The sequence below is a fragment of the Staurois parvus genome, unplaced genomic scaffold, assembly GCF_062004578.1.
Source record: "Staurois parvus isolate SC_StPar_1 unplaced genomic scaffold, SC_StPar_1.0 ptg000361l, whole genome shotgun sequence".
NCBI lineage: Eukaryota > Metazoa > Chordata > Amphibia > Anura > Ranidae > Staurois > Staurois parvus.
In genome coordinates, this window is record NW_028318157.1 from 18,652,092 (window position 1) to 18,664,771 (window position 12,680).

Consider the following 12,680-nt stretch of genomic DNA (forward strand, 5'->3'; position numbering starts at 1 on the left):
TGCAATTTAGGTAAAACACATTTTATTTTTTTAACCACTTGGGCTTGGCCTTGGGCTTTTGATACATGATGTGCATAGTTGCCACCACCTAAAAAGATGCCAAATAAATGTTTGATTCTAAAAATGAAGGCCGCTACATGAATAATTGTCACTATAAAAGATCATTAGCTCTACATATCCAATAAATATTAAATGTTTATGAAACTGAACTCATTGGTGTAGGAATATGGATTGCAGCAGCTGCAATGGCTATTGGGCCTTTGTTCTAGGGGGAGACCAATACTATTTACTGCCCATGCATCCACAGTTTCTTGTATCAGAGGAAGAAATGTACTGGCGATATAATCCAGACAAGAACTGGACAGGGAAACAGTGTTGAGATAGATAGAACAATGATATCTCCAATGTGTGCTTTTTGCGTTGTAAAGTTACTTGTGATGTCACATGACCAGGTTTAGAGGAGACACTGGACATCATGTCTGCATTGTGAACAAGCCCAATGCTGTTTTCCTCCGTAACTCTGTTCTTTATTATGTCATTGCAACTTCTCTGCTTGACACACTGATCATTACAAGTGAGGATAGATGTGACAGACAGCAAAGGTGTAATGGGTGCAAACTGGGAGTGACAATGAACAGGGCCTACCCCAAAACCTTCTTTGAGGGCTGCACCTCTGAGACTGCATCACTGTTTGAAATAAAAGCACTTTCACCTTTAAAACCCAGGTTATATAACGTGAATTCATCTAAAATGCAAAAAGGTATTTTCCCATTCTGAATGCTGAAGCCCAAAGGCGTTTCCAAGGACAACTCTCCAAAACTGTTTAAGAAACAAAGAAATCAGGGCCAGTGAAAAATTATGGACTTAGCCCACCAAAGAGGTTTAAAACAGACAAGTGACGTCCGACACACAAATTGGCCATTGTTTCAACAGGGATATGTGCAGCTGGGAATCAAGGTGTTTGCAGACAGCTGCAGCTAGGAAACCTGTACAAGTCAATGATGGGCTCAGTGGAGTTACAGCTCTCTGCCGCTGTAAACAAGTATCTACATATCAAGCACGTGTATGCGATTAGGGACAGATGATCTTCCCTGGATGCCAAAAGATTGTGTCCAGGTCCTATCACCTGTCCCTAACTACATGTAAATGCTCTATGTGCAGATATATGCATATACATGCTTACAGTGGCAGACAGCCGCAGCTTTTGTCAGCCTGTCATTAGCTTGTACAGGCTTTCTAGTCTCAGCTCTCCACAAACACTGGGGCTCCCATCCACAGATATTTGCAGTATACTTGCTGCACCATGGATGATTTGGCCATGTAAATGAAACCTTAGTTTCAAATATGTTTTCGCTTACCAAATAAAAGTTGTTTCTCTTCAATAATCTATTCACTGCATATAGGTTAACAGTGAAAAAAAATCAGCAATAAGTCAAGGATAACTTTGTAGCATGTTTGCTTAGGTGACAATAGATCATGGTTTGACGTTGTCACAATTGACTATACAATACCTCTGTTGGTATACTGATGCAATAGTAAAATTCAGCTTCTGGGGCTTTTTGTAAATGTGGTATTTATGTACACTTAGGCTCAATTTTGTATACGTAATCTCAGCCCAGCTTCTGCGAGGAAAACAAGTTTTCGAAACCCAAATAGAGTAAAACATTAATAGCAGAAGGGAGACCTTGCCACAGAGCAGTTATACAAATATCGAGTCTATATTTTACATTTGTTTGGGACCAAATTATTTGGATGTTCTTCTCTGCCCCACTGCTTCTGAAGACACATTTCTGGAAAGAAGGAAAGTTTAATAGTACTTGCATGAAATATAATCCCTAAAATAATAGGTTCTATTGATCTTGGAAATTGCCTGCTGCCTCCTGCTAACACGTTGTTATCATTCTTCTTAAATATTCGATCGCATCACTTGCTGTTTTGTGGGCAATTCGGTTTCTATACCAGGAGGGGAGGGAGGAAAAACAATTGAAGTTTGACTTCACTTGCTGAAATAGGAGATTTGCCAACAGTGATTACAGGGGAGAAAGCTGCAGCTCGCATGCTCTGAATCCTCAAACCATGCATTTGCAAACGGAAAAGACGGTGGCGACATATGCAACCTGCGGCCATCAGACAGTGACTAAATGTACATGCTTCTGCAAATATATAGCTCTGTATCTTTTCTGGTCTCTGGTTTTCCATTTTTCTTCTTAAAGAACAAAGAGAATAAAAACTAGTATCACTTGGTGTAAAATAAACCTTGGCCTGCAGGACTGATTTATGAATATTGCAGCAAAGAAAACTGGAGCAAAAACAAGGATGTTAGCCCACATATCTAACCAGGTTTTCTTTTTTCAAGTTCTGGGAAAATTGTGCAATAAGTCAAATGGAATTGGATAACCTTCTTTCTTACATTTAAAAAAATTAGCTCCAGTTCCTAGGGGTCCTGACAACTGAAAATGTTGATTTATTTAAAATTCGCCCAGTCAGGCCAACAAACCCATGTCCGTTTCAAAGAGCCAATCAGGTAAATAGGAACTTTCTATTTTTTTTCTTTTAAACCACCTTTGAAAAATCTGCATAACAGCCCATAAATAGAAATGGCCAGCGCACAAATTTCCGTTAGGGGTGAATTACCTAGTTAAAAATAGATAGAGAAGTATTTATTTTCCATGTAACTGCTGAAGACCATAAGGAGACAACAATGCATCCCCCCCCCAATATACTCATCATGACTAATGATTTAACCCTTGAATGTTGCTGCTGCTATGTGATTGCTGCTGCTGTTGCTAATGGTTCTGCAGCTTGTACCAGTCTTTTTTTTTAAGTCCACAAACATGCGAATAACAAAAAAACCCGTAAGTGAATCACAAAAAAAGTGCAAGTGTAAAACACCACACGAAAAAGTGCACTTAGGGGTGTGCTTTGTCCTTCCCCCGAAGGGGATGGACCTCTACCCTGATCCACCGGGGCACGAAGCTCCTGACAGGGACAAGGTTCCCATTTGGTCCACCTAGCCAAAAGGCCTGGAGGACCACCGTTCCTTGTGGCCAGCCGAAGCCAGCCACTCAGTACTTGACCAGGGGGTTCTCCCAAAGAGAAAACCCCCTAGGGACAGGGGAGGAAGGAACCAAAAGGCCACACATCCTCCCCCTAGACTTCAGGGCAGGCCCGAGGACCCACACCCTCCATCCTGTGAGGAAATAAAACACACACATAAGAGTGAAAGTGACAAAACGTGGGAGAGTAAAATAAATTAAATAAATAAATAAAAAATAAAAAAGTGGTCGTGCCAAATTGTGCACAGACCAGGCCCTGAGGCCTGTAGCAAAAATTGCCCCAAACTTAGCCAAAAGGCCTGGTCCTGAGGGCGCTGTGCAGAAAAAGTGGTAAACACAGTGGCCATGTGCCTTTTCACACTGTGGGGTCCCACACCCAGGTGTTACTAAGAGCACCCCTGAGGCAACCACTCAGGGGGCACTGGTTTGCGGACTCTCTGCCTTCCCGGCCTCTGGCCAGACAAGGTAGATCCGCTCAAATCAGGAGGTACTGGGCCCCTCTGGCGTTCCAAAGGGGAATTACTCCCGGGCCCCAACTCCAATGGGCACCACGGTTTCTGTTCCCCCCGTATTAACCATCAGGACCCCCATCATACCAGCAGGGGTACTATACAACCAGTCATTCCCGCAAAGCTAGAATGACCGTGGAGCACCCCTGCTGGACACTGATAAGAACAGATACTACACTTGATCTTAGCCAAAAGTCCGAGAAGCTTCCAGAGTTAATCTCAAAGTATGCAGCAAAAAACCCCACAACTTTCAGGAGTTTTGATCTCTATGGCCTACTGCAGCCCTTGCTCGTTCCTCCTCCACCTCACTGCTGTCTCCTCTAATGATGTGTCAATCAGCAGAAGGAACCATCAAGAGCTACAGAAGGTCCCTCAATACTCCCTGAGGTTTTGGTTTTCATTTGGACTTCATGGGAAAATTTCTCAGGATGAGAGTGGCAGTAGGAACCATGGCCAGTGAAAAAGGTGGGTAAGTATACTGTTCTTTATAGGTACGTCTGAAAGAAATGCACAAAACTAGTGAGAAGTTACACCCATGCACCTAGGCACCATGACCACTTTACTGAATTGCTAGAGCATACTCTCATGTTCATTGCATACAGCTTTGTACCAGTTTGCAGTGTACATAAAACATTCAAATAACTCTGCTTTTGTACTTTATATTCTAATAAAGTGAACTAAGGAATTTGCATAATTAAGACAGGCCATAGATGATGGAATTTTCTTTACCTCCACCACAGGTGGGAGGATAGAAAATTGTTCGATTCCCTCATCAACACAGCCAGCCTTGATGGGGCAATCCCTCCAGCAGCACTATTGTGTTCTGCCAGAAGGGAGCCTTCCCAGCAACACTAATCATTCACAAAACACCTGACAGGCTGGTTGTTCACACGTTTTTCAATAGATCCACTTGTGTACAACCAGGGTGCCCATGCATGTATCACAAATTCAGCTGGCCCCTGCTGAACCAGATAAATTTTGATCCATGCATGGCTGGTGTTAGCCCCACTTAAAGTTGCTGTCAAATTTACTTATAACCTGGCAAAGAATACTCAATCTTGTGAAAGAAAAATAAAAAAAAAACTAGATCTTTGCTTGCACAAGATTGGCTGATTACAGTCAGCATATGGTCATCTAATTCACTAAACTAAGTGAACATTCACTTTGCAAAGAGATAATTCACTTAGCTTAGTAAATGAGGTGTAGCGGTGCTACCTTAAATAATCCAATCATGTGCAGCAAAAAATCTAGTTTTTTTATTTTCCTTGTGCATGATTTTGTGTTTGTTTCAAAGTGTTTTTTTATTGTTTTCCCGCCTCATTTACTAAGATAAGTGGAAATTCACTTTGAAATGTACTCCTTTAGTAAATCATCCTGATTGATGCAACAACTTACACACATTTAGTTTAGTAAATCAGGCTGTAACAGGCATTGATAAAATGATTCATATGAATTATACCTAATATTCAATTACTTTCCAAATCAGAATGCGTGATGAAGGGAAAAAAAACCCTAAAGTCATGTCAATAAATTTATTCCAAATACTCTCCTGAATCTTTAATTGCTTCGGTCCTTTTTAAACCTTGTTACTCCCTTCAAATGTTTCTTTAAAAAAAAGGTTACAATAGTTCAATGGTTCAGTGAAACCAGAATTTAAAACTGATAACAATACATGACATAACAATGCTAATGGCCAGATAGAGCTCACAGAATAAAGCCCACATTGCTTGGCTATGCCCATGAAAATGCAGATTTTGGCAGACTTTGGTCTTGGTTTTCCCTTCCGTACATTGATTGGTCATGTTCAAGTTGGGTGCAATTCCCCTCTGCGGATGTTTAGTTGACTTTAACCCTGTCATGTCTGAATGTAAATCAAAACTTAATGCCTGAACCCAGTTTTGCAACTTTTGCATATATTAGTAAAACTGTAGTTATCACTGCAACTAATTAGTGTATCCAGTATCTAGTTGAATTATACCTTGATTTTTTTTCAGGAGAAATTGAGTCTGCATGAAGAATAATTGATTCTTCATGAAGGTGATAATGTACGTTCGGTTGTTTTCTTAGTTTTTTTTAATATCAACAGAGAACTGGGTCGAAATAGTTAAAAAAAAGTTTCTAAAATGTAGCTGTATATTTTTTGCAATTACTATAACTTACCACCAAAAAAATCTCTGAAATATATTCTTCCACCCCTGACGTCTCAGGCAATACCACATATGTGTATATTATTTGTTGTTTGTACCCATCATAAAGCAAAGAAATACTAGTGCACATTGTGCCTTATTATGCTACCCAAACACATTGATATCTAAAAAATCCTCTGGAAATGACATTTGACCCTGACTATAACCCTAAAACCAACTGTGATCAAACACTGACCTAATATATATAATTTTATCTTTATTATTTTTGGGGGCACACTTTTCTGCTTACATTGTTCCCCTCTGACTAGGAGAAAAAGATACAAAGAGGGGAATTTAGCAAAAATGGAGCAGCTAGAATCTGGAGCAACTGCGCATGGCAATCAGTCAGCTTCTATCTTTCATTTTAAGGTTTACTGAACAAGCTGAAGATAGAAGCTAGTTGGTTACAATGTCCAATTGTGGCAGATTGTTTCTTATCCAATTTTGATAAAGTCCTCTCAATTTATCTTTTTCACCATTCAGAGGAGAAAGAGAGTACAGAGGTGCATGTTAAGTGATCCCTGTGATAGCCATTCATAGGCTATCTCAGGGTTTATGTGATCAAGAGCTGATCCTCCTGGCTCCCAATAATTAGTATAAGACCAGGAGCTGTCTATCACAGCTCAGTCTCCATGTTAGGGCACACTATGAGTCAGTTTTCAGCACAAACACTGGAGTATATGCCTTGCCTCGAAAAAGGCCTAGAAAAAATCCACAACCCCAAATACACGTGTGAGCTCAGCATAAACTGGTTAAAATGAACCAAATATAATCAATGACTATGCTTTGCTTCACTTCTTCAATGTAAAAAGGATGTGCTTTCCTAAACTCAGCCACTGGCAGCTGATTAGAGATGTGTGCAACATTCTGTGGCCCTTTTGAAAAGGTGACCAGATTCTTCAGTTAGGCAAATGGCAGCAAAAATTACAGCATTCCCCCAATAATGACAGTTTCATTAAAACTCAGGGTAAAGGGTGCTTTAGCCCAGGTCCCTTATACCTTACTGGACACGGGAAGAACTGCATACCCTGCACCCATTGTAGTTCTAGCAATGGATAATGGGTATTTTTATAGATAATAACCAATAGTGAAGCCAAATTCCAAAGGAAAGACAAAAGCGTAAAACCCATAGTGTATTATACTGAGCAGAAAGCATTTATTGAATAAATAAAATAAACTCACAAAGATAGCATATGCTAGGCATAACAGTGTGGGTCAACTGGAACACAGACCGTCCAATGTAGCAGATGTTCACATGCACAGTAGGATACAGGGACATGTTTCCAAGCTTCAAGCTTCTACCTCAGCCCCTATTTTGGGATTGTGCATCGGTGACAAGGTTCCTCCAGTATCAGCAGCTTTATTCCATCACAAGCACATTCTCATCCCTTGCTGATGGCCAAGGCAGGGGTTCTGTTCTACACTCCATCACTCTTCCATCACAATGCTTTCTGTTCAATATACTGCACTATGGGGTTTGCGCTCTTGTCTTTCCTTTCGTTTTTCAGTGATTGAAGAGAGCACCCACTCTGGTCCACCCTCATAGCTAGATCATTGCAGATTCTTTTTTGGGCTACCCACATTACTTTCTTTTATTCTAGTGCTAGATCCTCAATTCATTAATCAATTAACCTCAGGATCTTGAGTAGCATATGGCAGTTATTGTCTTCTTTTATCATTGTGATTATTATTTTTAGTATAATCATTGATATTTTCTTTTAATCTACTTTATTTTTCTTGGTTTGGTCAGTTGCTGTGAGCTTTTGGATGCATTAGGAGCAGAGTAAATTAGACTGGTGTTGTGAGTTGTGGTTTTTTGGGGTCCTCTGTAGCCCAATTAATCCAGTTATAGTGAAGTTTGTTAATGATTCACCCTTTTTGACACTTTGAGCTGATTTGTAGGGGATGGAAATTTACTTTAAATTGGACACTTTTGTAATCTGAGAATTTATAAACTGGTTCTTTAAATGGAAACTGAAGAAACAAAGTTTCTTACTGACATCCCACACGTTTCAGTCTTTGTACTTGAATGCTTGCTTCATTTAATTGTTTTTCTGAGGTAGTAATTTTTTAGTGCATTTTTTTGGAATAATTGTTCAGTGTTACGTTAAGATTCAGTTCAGTGGTAACATATTTTAATTGTATGAGTTACAGTCCCTTTTGAGGTGAAAAACTATTGGTATTATTAGCAAAGGTTTAAAACGTAGCTAGCCAATAGTCATCTTTATGTTTACTAGGCATCACGCACTATAAACAAGCAAACATGCAGCTTGCCATGCGTTCCATGTGTCAGCACCTGTGGTAGTGAGCCCTTGTAGATAGTCAAATTGGGGTTCCCAAGGGCACGGAGTCTAAGCCCCAGCCTGTTTCTTCACCAGAGCCCCTGATGGTGGGGATGGACTTGCAGCAAGCTAGGACCAGGTCGGGGCTCCCGGGTACGCCCAGCTGAGGATGAGGAGACCGCTCGCAGTACAATGGGAGGAGACAAACGGAAATCCAATAGACTAGCCAAGGTCAGGACAGGCAGAAAACAAGCACAGTCAGAGAACGAAGCCAGGCTCTGTACATGAGTAGTCAATGCAGGATACAGGAGATAGTAACACACAGGAGCTCAGACAACTAGGAAGTTTCTCAGGCAAACTGGCCTAGTCTGAGTATGTCTTATATAGGCAGGCAAACAAGGAGGTGGGCCAGGAAGTGATGGAAGGGAAGGAAATAAAACCCAGAGAACAGCTGACGACGCCCTTAGGTGAGCACAGACAAACACACATGTGAAAGGGATCAGGAGCAGCACTGCAGCAAGAAGGTAAGAATACACAAAAAGAAACTACAGGCTAACATGTGACACCATGTTGTTCAAGCCGGAATACATCACTACTTTCTCCTCCATCCTCCACTGAAATCCTCCATTATCATTGGCCGAATATTTGTTAGCCAGGAATTTAGCCTTAATCACAAGCTGCTATGGTCATATTTCCCCTGCCTTAATGAAACATATTCCAGTTCCAAATAGCAACACAGTAGTAAGACACATCCTGAAACAGGTTTTCCTTGAGTTGTAGCATTAAAGTCTACATGTTACATGTTCCAGCAGCTACAGCCTCTCCCCCTCTCCCCCCTTCCCCCATGTCAGTGAGCAGGTGTTCTTCTCCCCGCACTTACTGTGTCTATATAACATGGGTGTGCGAGGCTCCGCCCACACAGCTGTGTCATCCATTCACAGTTTCCTGTGAATGCACAAACTACAACTACCGTCAGTCCTTGCGGCTGATGGCTTGTAGTTCTGAATGGACTGCAGGGCCACTGATGAGCTGCCTCATAGTTCATTCACAAGCCCTGCAGCTTGTAAACAGTCAGCCTGTGTGAAGGTAAGAGCTGAAAGCTGATTGATGAATCACGGTGCCATTCTACCACTTTGTGCATTACTTATATGTTTAATTACCTGCTTGATGGACTATCATTACGTGAAATCTATGAATATTGACCTGTGAAAGTTTTTGCAAGCCGAGTATAAGATCTAATAAAATGTGCAGATGAGACACACACACACACACACACACACACACACACACACACACACACCATCCATTTATAAGCCTAGTCATTTTTTTAAACCTTATTCACACCACTAAATTTAAAGCGTATGTATAGGCAAAATGTCTTTTTTGTTTTGGATAGATTAGGGAAAGATTAGAACTCCTATTAAGTTTGTTTCCACTATTCTGGTGACCATTTTCAAAAAAATTTAAATTGATGGGACATCCAAAATTTTGAATTTTTACTAGAACAGCAATCAAAGAGAAATATACCATTGGGAAAACTTGTTACAGTGACAACTATCTAAAGGGGGACTTATACCCACTTTAGAGAAATTTTCTTCCCTATCCTGTTGTGTCGACAGGACAAGAATGTGAAGGGAACTTTCCCTAACACAGGTAGCACAAAACAAACCAACAGGGGTTATAACCCTTCCTTACAACTTTTTTTATCTATACATTCTATTTAAGGCATGAACTATGCTTGTGCCATTTTCACCATATTTAGTGCAGTGATGATGTCTAGCTATGCCCAGTTGCAACTCTTTGGGTAAAAAATTGGCTGGAGTGTTGTTGATGTATGAATGCCAGAAACTCAACCTGTGTGTGACTTATTTCTCACGAGATGATAAGGTGCGATTTGGCATGGCTGCAATTCACTTTACTAATGAGAAGGAAAAGTGTTGTTGCCGATGGAGAAGATGAGCACTCCTCCCATAAGATAGTAAAATAGAACGGATGCCTGACATAAGAGTTTGTTTGGGTCATCAGTAGCAATGTTGCAAGATCCACTGTCATTGTTAACATAATAATGACTATTTATTAAAGGAATAGAAGCTATTCACCAAACAAAATAAAGGTCTATTTTGGAAATTGCAAGTTCACCTTGCAAAGTGAATGGTAGTAAATAAGGTGAAACTGTGTTCACTTTGAATACCCAGCAAGTGTTGACATATCTTTAATTTCACAAAGGGCCATTTCTCACCAAACTCAATTTTAAGTTAATGATGTTTCTTTTTTGTTTGTTTGTTTTCTGTGCTTTACTTTTATATAAATGTCCATTGGTAAGAGCATATCTGATTGACTAATAATATCACTACAGGAATAACCTTTTGTTCCTTTGTAGTCTAATATTTAGTGCATTTAGTACAAATAAAAAATAGTAAAATGATCTTTAGTGTCCAGGTTTATTGAATCACATAGAAGATGACCATAAAATTATTCCTGTTTATTTTTGCTTCCCTTTTCACTCTTTACTCCAACCCTTATGCCCCCTTAAATAAGTGTGTGTGTGTGTTTGTAAATGGTCTTGTCAAAACACTCAAGTCAATAAAAGAAATGAGTAGAAATGGTAGGAATCAGGAATGAGAATGAGCATTTTGGCTAGTGATGAGTGTACTGCTTTGTGAGCACCCAGAAAATGTTAAATGTATGGGCAGAAGGAAAGGCATAGGTAAGACCAACAGTAAAAAATTCACAAATATTCACCAAGGTCAAACTTGAAAACAGGCAAATTCAACTCTTTAAATATTAAAAATTTACATATGAAGTATGAATTGAAAAAACCATTCCAACCACCCTTTTAAGGTTTGATGACTATTCTTGTACCTTATGTTGTTACAAGTTATTGCAAGAAAATACATTATGCATTGATTTTTTTATAGTTTAAATGATGCATAAGACACCAGGATCAGTAAGGTTTTCAAGCCTAGGGTAGTAAATTTACAAAGAAGGGCATTTTGAGCTTTACTTCAATACCTTTAATATATGTTATTAGATACAGAAGACTCCATCTAGTCAATAAGGAGTTTGCAGGAGGAGAACAGGTGAATCTGTGTGTTAGAGACAACTCAGTAAGTAGTTTCCGTTTATTCCAGTAGCCATACCACCCTCAGTAGACATGTAGACCTATTCAGTGACCTATGCAGTTTGGGATTAGAGAGAAAGAGGATATTTGTGAGAAATGTGAGCCAATAGTCTGTTGCATCCAGCAAGTGGAAGCCAGCTACCAACACGTACTGTACATAGAAAGGTTATGTCTGATTTGAGCTGAGAAGCACTCTCCTGAGGAAGTGGAAGTTTAGGCCATGCAAAGAAGCTCAGGAAAAAGAGAGACTGGAAATAGACAAGAAAGGCAAACACTTATCACCTGAGCATAGATGTTAGATCACAGATGTTATACCACCCAGAGCACTTGATCCCTGATGTCTGTGAAAAAATGCTTGTGCTAAATGCACTTGAGGGGCACTGGAATTAGCATGTGTCAAAGGAGAAAGACCTCACCCTTCAAGCATGAAAGGGTGATGGGAGAAGAGGCAAAAACAGAAAATCACATCCAAAAAGTGGTGAACTATATAAAAGTCACCCTTCCTTTGATTCACCAGATACTCTTCATTGGGGTTTAGTTTTCTAACCCATGGGCATTCTTTCTCCCAGATATTTCTTTTTTTTATCATAATTAAAATGTGCCCCTCCTCCCACTGATACAAGTAAACTCTTGTTTATTTATTTCAACTGTAGTTGACCAGATAACTGAAGTGATTCTTCAGAATCATCACTCTTTTTTAATTTTCTCTAGAGCAAGGGGAGAGGTAAATCTTCCATTGGGGCACGCTCCTTACTTTGGGAAGATTTCAATTTGATTTCTGTCGCATTTCTGACACATTCCTCTTGCTACTGCTTGTCTGTGGAAAATGTTCAAAGCTGAGAAAAGCTGCACTTATGAACCATATAAAAATGTATCTTCACCAGAACACCTTGGTATATTGAAATATTGCTCTTTATTCACATATAGCAAGTATCACAGGCCTAAATTTCAGAGATCCTGTCAGTCTGTGATGCCTGTTGGGTTATGTGAATAAAGAACAAGATTATTTTCCTATGATTGCATGAGGGCACCATCCACTAGTTCACTGCAGCACCCTACACGAACTGCTGGTGAGCCTGTAAGGATGAAATACAACTTAACTGATGAATCAGCCATCTCCTTCAAAGCTGTTGTCAGATCAACTGCAGCAGGAGTGGAGGGTGCAAGTTAGACCTCATAATTATGGCTAGAAAGCACTTAGCAACATGGCACAAAGTACTTTGTGCCATAGGGGGGCAGGACTGTAACAAAAAAATCTAATGATAGATCTTCTTTAAGTGCAATATTTGATACTCTATTTCCTAATGAATTAATTATGTGATTAAGAATGACAGAGTGGGAATTGGAGCATGGAAATCTGCCAGAAACCCACCCTGCAGTTGCTACAATGATTCTCATGAGATTCATTTAATGCCAAAGATTAACCATGAGTCTCTACTAAAGAACATCATTCAACCCCCAGACACAAGATGGTTTTCTCCCCAAACCTTTTTTTTCTTTACTCAATAGGTTTCCTGGTGCTGAAC

The 12,680-nt window shown here is 39.9% G+C and overlaps 1 protein-coding gene and 1 pseudogene across 1 annotated transcript in view; one reads left to right on the forward strand and one right to left on the reverse strand.

The window, feature by feature from the left end:
- The window catches only part of LOC149456531 (uncharacterized), a 187,836-nt gene that overhangs the window by 12,733 nt on the left and 162,423 nt on the right, over positions 1-12,680 (forward strand). The gene's annotated exons all lie outside the window — the stretch shown is intronic.
- Positions 3,612-3,773, reverse strand: LOC149456532 (U2 spliceosomal RNA; annotated as a pseudogene).